Genomic DNA, 9826 nt, shown 5'->3' on the forward strand with positions numbered 1-9826 from the left:
GGCTCCAATTGCAGTGACAGTTGCATGAAACTGCGTTCTCGTCTCAGGGGGAGTTTACCTCACTCCCAAAGCAGAGAACATAGTACCCTAAGTCGGTTGAAAATTTGCTGTTAAAGGGCCCCTCACCAGGTTTGACAGTTTTGAGCTAACGAGCGCAATGCATACACCGGGCGATCACGATCACGTCTGCCAAAATTTGCAACGCTACGCGCCGCGGAAATGGGTCAAATTTCAAGATGAACGCTGCCTGCCCTTCCTCTCGCGGGCGCGCGCTTTAGAGAATGAGGGGATGACGTACATGAGAAAATGGCCCTACGTAGATGGTAGTGGTGTGACGTCGCTCCTCTACGTAGACGACTGTGCTCTGACGTCGCAAACAGTAGCACGTGACACTACGATAATTATTTGACACGACATGTGTAGTTTGTGTAATTTGTTGCTTGAATAGATAAATAAAACTTGAGAGAAATAATGAGACACACAAAGGGAATGTGTGCGTCTTTCCATTTTTTTTCATGAATTGCAGCGAGATGCGGGGCTAATGTGCCTCCCTTTCCCATGCGTTCGTGTCCCCGCGGTTAGCGCATCGAGCAGACGCCAGCCCTGGAAACGAAAGTAATGTTCTGGCGTGTTCATGCATTCTAACAACACCGTAAACGTTAAAGGGCCCCTCACCAGGTTTGACAATTTTGAGCTAACGAGCGCAATGCATAGACTGGGCGTTCACGATCACGTCTGCCGAAATTTGCAACGCTACGTGCCGCGGAAATGGGTCAAATTTCAAGGTGAACGCTGCTTGCCCTTCCTCTCGCGGGCGCGCGCTTTAGAGAATGAGGGGATGACGTACATGAAAAAATGGCCCAACGCAGACGGTAGTGCTGTGACGTCGCTCCTCTACGTAGACGACTGTGCTCTGACGTCGCCAACAGTACCACGTGACACTGCGATAATTATTTGACACGACATGTGTAGTTTGTGTAATTTGTTGCTTGAATAGATTAATAAAACTTGAGAGAAATAATTAGACACACAAAGGGAATGTGCGCGTCTTTTCCATCATTTTTTCGTGAATTGCAGCAAGATGCGGGGCTAATGTGCCTCCCTTTCCCGTGAGTTCGTGTCCCCGCGGTTAGCGCATCGAGCAGACGCCAGCCCTGGAAACGAAGGTGATGTTTTGGCGCGTTCGAGCACTCATTATGCTCATTTATTCTACCGCGTCCAAGTAAACGTTCATGCGGCACTGGCTCATGATACCGCCACGTACAAATGTCTCAACTTTCATGCCCGTTTCGCAGAAACAGGCAGTACACCACAGAGAACGCCGACAAAACGCCCAAGGCCGCTACATAAAAACAAAGGTAGCGGCCGTGAAACGCCGCTCGCGTGCTCGGGCTGGCTCGGGCACGTTATGCGCACGTGACCATGCATGCGCACGACGTGTTCATGCGTATGTGTCGAGTGAAGAGGACAGGGAAGGGATTTGGCTTGCTAAGGCTACACGGGGCGAGTGACAAGGGTTTGAAACTCACCTCCTCGCATCATGGTTTCGCGCCGCTACAAATTATTGTTTTTCTCAGCTCGTAATGAAGCTATTTGAAAAATTCTTGCGGCATACTGCTCTTATTTCGGCACACAACAACTTCCAGTGTCTAACTAAAATTTGCTATGTGGCCTGGTGAGGGGCCCTTTAAGAAGTTCTCCTATGCTCCGTAATGGGAAGGGAAAGTACGTGTTACCCTACGTCGTCGTCCAGAACTTGCTTTAAACACAGGAGCTTTGCAATGTTTGTCTATCACTTTGGAATAACTGCGTGCAGCACTTCTATACTATTGTACAGAATACTCTCAACAATTTGCATATATTTTTGAAACAAGCCAAACGTTTTCCAGATAGTGCGCTAGGAACTTAACGGACATATTACCGCTCTTCCATAGTAGATTACATATTACAGCAAATCGTTGCAACCGATTTTAGAGCGCAACTCAAAGGCGCCTGTTCATGCAATGAGTGGCGTCACCGTTGGCGTCGGCGGCGTAACCGATAGAACAATCGAGGAGGAAAGAGAAGGAACATGGAGTCTCTCGATACAACGAGTCCCTGTCCTCTGACCTCGCTTTGTTTCATCGTCACGCGCGCTCGCCCCTTGGTCGGAGCTCGTGCGAATGCAGGGAGGGCACGGGGACTGCGGCTCGCTTCGCTTGTCGTAACCGGGCAATCGGTGCTTCGCGTGGTTCGCTACACCTGCAATGCGCAGAGTGGTGTGCGTAGCACACGAGCGCTGGCAGTTTCTGTGGAATTACATAACAAATCTTACATTGCTACCACTGCGGATAGCCAAAATTTCAAACACAGCTGGCGTTGCCCCAACGCAAAGCTGCGCTCAGAATTCGCATTAGGCAGTATCGTAATGGTCGCTGAGTGTTTCAATGCGAACAAGATCGGGGCGGGCCAAACGCACTATCTATCTATCTATCTATCTATCTATCTATCTATCTATCTATCTATCTATCTATCTATCTATCTATCTATCTATCTATCTATCTATCTATCTATCTATCTATCTATCTATCTATCTATCTATCTATCTATCTATCTATCTATCTATCTATCTATCTATCTATCTATCTATCTATCTATCTATCTATCTATCTATCTATCTATATAACCGCCCATAACATGGTTTATACCAAAATTAGTATTAGAGGAAATCCGGCAAAGGTTTACGACGAGCACGACTAAGAGTTCATGGCGTGAATAACGTGATAGACCCGTCGTGGATGTCATGAGTCCCTCCCCATCAGTTACGCACGGCGCGTGGCCATATGCCACGGCCTGGGAAATGTGGGTATGCGCCACTGGTGATAAAAGTATTTATCAACCCAACAACAGCGACAATCGACTTTAGATATGTTAATACGATACCGTTAATGAGCCCATGTCCCATAAAATTGGTTGCCCTCGACTGCGAAGTTCTCACCGAGCCGAAAATCCATATGGACGCAAAAAAATTTCACCATCTCCCACTAAAGGAAGCCATGTGGGGATGCGAAGGAGCGCATGGGTCGACATAATGATCCGTTCATCACGGGCGCCTTGTCCAATGTTAACGCGTCCTTCCATGTGGAACACACCATAAATTCACTGTAGTTGCTGTTGCTGTTACTTGTCCCGAACTCTTGTTGGAGCACGCCACGCGGGTTCATCGCGCGTCTGCACAATCTCGTTCCCCGACGCCATCACATGATTGCTGAGAGAGTGTAAGGAGGAGAGGCCACAGCGTCTTACCCAGCCCCTTACACAAGCCCGAATGCGCTAGCGCGCGCCAGCACACTTGGTTTGGTCTGCGTTACGCCAAACTAGGACAGCATACGGCAGCCCAGGCCCCTAAAGTGCTCTGCACGTATCATCATCAAGGCGGTCGAAGAACAAGACGAGCGAGCGCTCGGTATGTTACAGATGGCTATGGTAGGTTTTAGAAAGCGGACGGTTGCCAATGGAACTACGGACAAAGCCCAGCGCAAAAGCTGCTTCGCATCTAAATTAAAGCACACTGTTCCAGCCGGATTCGCACCGAGGCATTCTGCATGGCATTCAAATATTCTACGACAGAGCCAAATTAGTGCTTGAGACTGCTTCGTAAAGTGACCCTATACGTGTGTGATATCTGGGCAACATCGTTTGTGCTTTCGGGGTTAGCAACACACGTTATAACAACGCAATTAACATGAAGTACGTACTCCTAATATTCAACGAGCTATGGCTAAGCGTCCCGTCACCCTGGAGGATGCACGAACGAATGATCCTTATAGTATGCACATCGTCGCTTTGTAAAGGGCGCTTCCTTGGCGCCCTGTAAAGGGCGCTTCCTGTTAATGGAGAAAACATTTTTGAATTTTAGTGTCACCATTACATTATGTTGCTATGGGGGCAATACAAACCATCTGAACTTGTTGCATTAAAAAAAGGTAGTGTGTCCATAGCGCATTGGTTTCAGCGCCTTTTGTTAGTGTAGTTTATATTGTTTATTAGATATCAGGGGATATTGAACAGAGGTAAACATATACAAATGTCATTAGCTTAGATGCCACAAAATAATGAATCGCGTTACTTGCATGCGGCACTGAAAATCAATGGGAGTCTAAGGAAGTTGTCTCAACGTTCATGTAAACTTAAAAAAAGGAGGCGTGATCGTAGGACATTTATAGCGGATCCACACGAAGTTCATGTATGTATTCCTCAACGGACGGCGCACGATGTGAAGACGCGCGTGTATTCACGCCGTCCGTACCAACGTTACTAGAACAAACTCAGTTTAAAAGCTCCGCCGGAGAGGCGGTCCGCGTGGCGGTCGTGAGAACTAGTGGCGCTGCAGTCACGTCTAGCTCCCGCGGCTGGCGCTTGTGATCGGCGCCGCCGATGTGCGAGCGCACGTGGGTTACAGCGTCGTCTGCGCTTTGTTAGCTCGTCATTTTTGCGACTGTTCTTGACCAGGCTTAGCGTCTTGTACGAAGACACGTGCATGATTTACGAAGCGTAACGAGGGCGAACAGATTCACAGTGCGGTATGCCGACTTGCTTTGCGCCGGGCTGCAAGAGCGGCTACCGCAACGACGACTCCGCTTCAAGACACTTCTTCGGAACTCCAAAAGACCCTACGCCATTCAAGCTTTGCATCGCAAAGATAGAAAGCTTACTGCGAAATACAAGGTCTGTGACGTTTATTTTTGAGAGTGACGACATTGTAAAGCACTATCGTCGTGTCATTGCGGGACAAGAAGTTTTGATCCCACGTGGAAAGTGGGAACTCGCGCCAGGTGCCGTGCCGCGCTTGTTCCCAGCACTTCCACCCCACATTTCAAAGCCAAAATGTTCGAGGTTTAGGCTCAAATCCCCCCCCCCCCCCGAAACGCACGGCGTTCCGCGAAAGCCCAGTGCCCAATTTGGTGGAGCCGTCAGAAATAGAACAGCAAAACGAAAGGCAGGCGATTACCTATATACGCTACCGAGACTGAGAGTTGCATCACACTGACGTTCGATCAGTTGTCAGCTGTCGCTATGCCTTCAAAGCAGTGGATTTTCGAGAGATTTTACGACGAGATATCGAACAAGATGTGCGGAATATTTTACACTCGCCGGCTCGGGAAACGGGCTGCTCAGCGCAAAAATTTGACACGGTACACATAGAAAAGACGAGGACCAGCGCTGGTCCGCGTCTTTTCTATGTGTACCGTGTCAACTTTTTTTGCGCTGAGCAGTTTAATAATGGAATACCAACTAGCCCAATCCCACACTTTGCTTCGGGAACGGACACTTACTCGTGCAAAAGATAATTGTAGTTGACGAGCAGTTTAACTGCGTAGTGAACGGCTACAGCACGAAACGCAAACGGCTGCCGTACAGTGTAAGAAGTGCTGCGGGCATGGAACGTCTGCTCGGTGAAGTTGAATACTGACTACTCTTCTAGCGACAGAGTACGCGCGAATTGCTCTGTGCTCACATCACGGCCGACCTGTTCGAATTGTTTAAGGCACCGTACAAGGATGCGACGTAGAAAGATGAGACACCGAAAATACAACTATCCGCTGCAAAAATTGCTCAGAGACGACATCTATTCGATGTAATCGCACACTGAGATTTCATTTACCGAGTTCTCGTAAAATTTTCCGATTTTGGGTCAGTATCCCTTTAACCGTCGCGAAAACGTGTCTTGTAAACATTGCAAAGCATTGGTGTTGTTTTTGGAGAAAGCTTTTTTCAATAAATTGTAGAAACATGAGTACTGTTTTTTTAGAACGTTTTTGTATCTCGAGTAAGTACGCTTCTTTGTACACTATAAAGGCTTTTACAAACGTGTTGGGTCGTTCTAGGTCTAGATAAGACGGCAGCGGCTAAAATTGTGGTCGTAGTTATAAAAATTACGCTGAAAACCCTCATTCGTTTAGAAACTCCTATGCTTGGAAGTTAAGCGCATGTAGACAGCTCAAATATTGTCACAGGGTCGTGACGTCGACGAAGGCAGCAGTCAGCAGGGTCCGAGATGAACTCTTTATTTGGCCGAACTTGTGGCCGTGAAACTGAAAGTCAAACTACAGCAACACACTGATAGCGGCGAACAAAGCGTCGACCGTCGGTCAACTGACAAGCGGTCAAGCGCGTCGGCTTTTATACAGGCGCTATCGAACTTTCCAGCGATATCTCTGGTGGCGGCATTATCTCTCGACAAAGCTGGAACATTCGCGTGCAGCGCGCAATCTTACCAAAACGATCTACTACAATTGCGAAGCTTCTCGAACACTGCTTCGTCAAAAGCGTCGAGCGTTGATAACTGTCTTTGCTGGTCAAACCGAATACATCAAAATGAAACAAGAAGTGGGGCGTGGCAATATAGACCGAACATCGATTCTTAGCCAATCAATGAACAACGGACGCGGCCCAATGCATACAGACGACCTTATGCATATCCACCTAAGTATCCACCTAACTAGTACAATAAGAAAGTTGCCGCGCAGTTGCCGCGAGCAAATGCGCGGCGGACCGCAGCGTTATGCCGTGGCAGCAGACGACGCGCCGATAGTGGCGCAAGACGGAACTGCAGCGCCGCTAGTTCTCGCGACCGCCGTTCGGACCAACCTCTACCGCTGGCGGAGATACGGAGCTTTGAAACTGAGTTGTTCTAGTAACGTTGGTCCGTACGTCGTACGCGAACTTATACGGACGGAATACGCCAAGCTGTTTTTTTGCATCCTCATTTGGGTGTTCGCAGGCAGCAGATGTTTGATTAATGTAGGATTTGTCAGTCTGGTAATACGCACTGTTTTACAGCTGTAATGACATCACAACAACAGCCGCTTTTGATGGCATAGTTGTACGCTACCACCTCCGCCTCCGGTGTGCGTAAGCAATGCAACAAGTAACGCGATTCATTATTGGGGGAATTGTCTCACTTAAGCCAATGGCAATGCTATATATTTACCTTTGCTTATTATCTCCTTGATATGTAATAAACCATATAACGTACTAAATAAAGAAACTGAAAACAATGTGCTACGAATACACTGACTCTTTTTTATGCAGCAAATTTAGTTGGCTTGTGTTGAAGCCACAGCAGAACAATGCAATGGTGGGACTAAACTTCAGAATTTTTTTTCTCGACTAAAACAAAATCTACTTTGATTAAACTTTGTCTGGGCAAAGTCGTTCTGATTCTCAATTGTATACCCCTTTCTGCTTATTTTTTCTTGGACCATCTTTAGGTTCTACAGACGTGTCGGCATAGGCCGAAATAGCGCTTTTACCATGTTCACGATTTTATTTTACAGCCTACGCACCGCGTGCACGCGAAACAAAAACTTAAGGAGTAAGCACGTTTTATGAAAAGCTCGTTAAAATTATTAGTGCATTTGATCTACAACCGTCTTTTGTTAAAAAATTTCTGATAATGCTACACCTTACTGAAATTACACGGGTCCGTTGTGTGGTGCCGACAACGGCACCACACAACGGCCCCGTACATCATAGAAAGAAGGACGACGTTGGCGCGGCACAGCACGTGGAAATCGGACGGGAACCAATCGGATGGTGGCACGGCAGACGGAGGAAGACGACAACGGGCTCGAATGCGAACAGTCGGACTCGGAGAGTCCGGAAGAAGAACACGCTGGTGTCAGGGTCCGTGTCGTCGCGTTGCGGACTCGAACACGAAGGGCCCGACAGCGTCGAAGGCTCTTCAGACGTCCTCGGAAGTGGGCGTTCGTGGGTACGAGGCGTTCCCGCTGTCCGACCAGCTGGTTCCGGTTAGAAGCTTCATCAAATGGGAAAAGAGACCGTCGGCGGCGGCGACAACACTAAGTATTGCGAGAACAAAAACATATGCGGCTTCATCGTGACGTGAGAGATCACGGAAATTTGTGACCTCGTTATGTTACATGACGTGACGTCAGATGACCACATGTCAACGCCGCGAATGTGGTGTACATATCCGGAGGGTAAAAACACGTTAGCTGCAGAAAGCATTGGCTGTGGAGGAGAAGGAGAGGTCAGTACAGCCGACTAAGAAGAAAATGATCAGGAAGGAGATGGCCTTCGTCTTCATGTGCACCTTGTGCCGGACTCACATTCGCAGTCAGCACTGCATCAAGGGAAATATCGTCGATCATTCACACACACATGAATACACATTAGCGGCAGTCGAGGCGTAAGCAGTCACTCATCCACGGCGTTCAGATTGGGTGGACCTTCGGACATCAAAGGGTACACGTAACCGTTTCCCGGTGCTGGAGGTAGGTAGTTCGCTACACACCAAGGTGTCCTTGCACGTGCCGCACATTCGAACCCCAGCTGGATCACCGAGACCCGGATGATACCCTCAAATCACGTCGGACGCCTTGCCGCGCAGATCATCCGAGCGATCGCCCGACAGCGTGGACACACGATTTTCGAACCGAAGTCGATTCCATACCTAGGCTGTAATGCAAGGCAGATATATACAGTTCGTCTCTGTAGTGTGGCGTTGAGATTCCCATTGTTCTTATAGGTACTAATATGAATATAAACTGTAGAGGCTTACGATACGTATGTTGTGCGACATATTGTTCTATTGTGTGCGCAGATGCTTATATTGTATATGTTGGTTTTTCTGCAGTGAGTGTTGGGTGTTCACGGACGAATCAGTGAGACATATAAAGGTTTGCTTTAAAACAGGAAAGAAGCCTTGGAGATCCGGCGCGACAGCGACGTTCCAGGGAAGGTCGCAACGCAGAACATGCACAGGAATTACAAGAGCGTGATACAGGACGTCGTTGAGAAGAAAGAACGCACCATCTGTTTTTCTTGTCATGCTTACCTAACATAGTGCTGTCACGACAGCAGTGCTGCATTTCGCGGTTGGTTTGTCTGTGCTACTGGCAATTAAACCAAACGACGAAGAAACATCAAGTGTTTAGTAGCAAGCGCTTCCGCATCATTCACACGAATGCATGAGGAGATTCTGAGTGGAATTTTCTTACACCTCCTTGCTAACTTTCGAAACCATGGAGACCTTCTATGTGCTGCACAGAAGATAATACACGAGCGCTTCCACTGAAACCTATAATCCTTAAGAAACCCCCAAATGATATCACAATTGTGAGTAATTTTTCTTTACGTTTGATTGCTGTAACGCTCATTCTCGCTTTATTCTTACATAATATTTGTTGGTATTCGAATAGGCATGCGGTATGACGCACCACCTGTCGCAAACGATGTTCGTTAGCAAACACACCGCATGACCTCCGCGATCATCTGCAGCGGCGTCACGGCGTGCTGCCACAGGTAACCGGGTAGGCTGCGCATGGGCATTTTTATGCTGCCGTGTTTTAACAAATAGGGCTATTCAGATATCGGCCACGCTGGAGCGCTAAGGTAGCGATCCAGTGTGGCCCTGGCCCATTCAACCCGACAACTCGGCCAAAGCACGTAATATTTATAGATATTTTTAGCCACACGTGTGTAGGGACTTCACGTAAGCAAACGTGAGAAGTCTGCGTACTTTTGGTGTGCGCCATCTGAAACACTTTTAGCAACACGTACGCGACGCGCGCCAAAAGGGACCACGCAACTCTATCCAGAGCCTCCGAGATTGCGCGCCGGCAGAGAAAGTTGCCCGCGTGCAATCATGGGTGCTGTGCTCCATCTCTCGCTAAATAACGAACCAGCGAAAACTTCTTCGTGATCTCCCGAAATCTCCCGCGTTAGCCTTACGTTTGTGAGGCCAACGCATGGACGTTAGACTCTGCGCATGTGCAGTGCTTATACGTAGATGCTCTACGTACGCAGAGTCTCTACGTGT

Source organism: Rhipicephalus sanguineus, chromosome 10, assembly GCF_013339695.2.
Source record: "Rhipicephalus sanguineus isolate Rsan-2018 chromosome 10, BIME_Rsan_1.4, whole genome shotgun sequence".
NCBI classification, from domain to species: domain Eukaryota; kingdom Metazoa; phylum Arthropoda; class Arachnida; order Ixodida; family Ixodidae; genus Rhipicephalus; species Rhipicephalus sanguineus.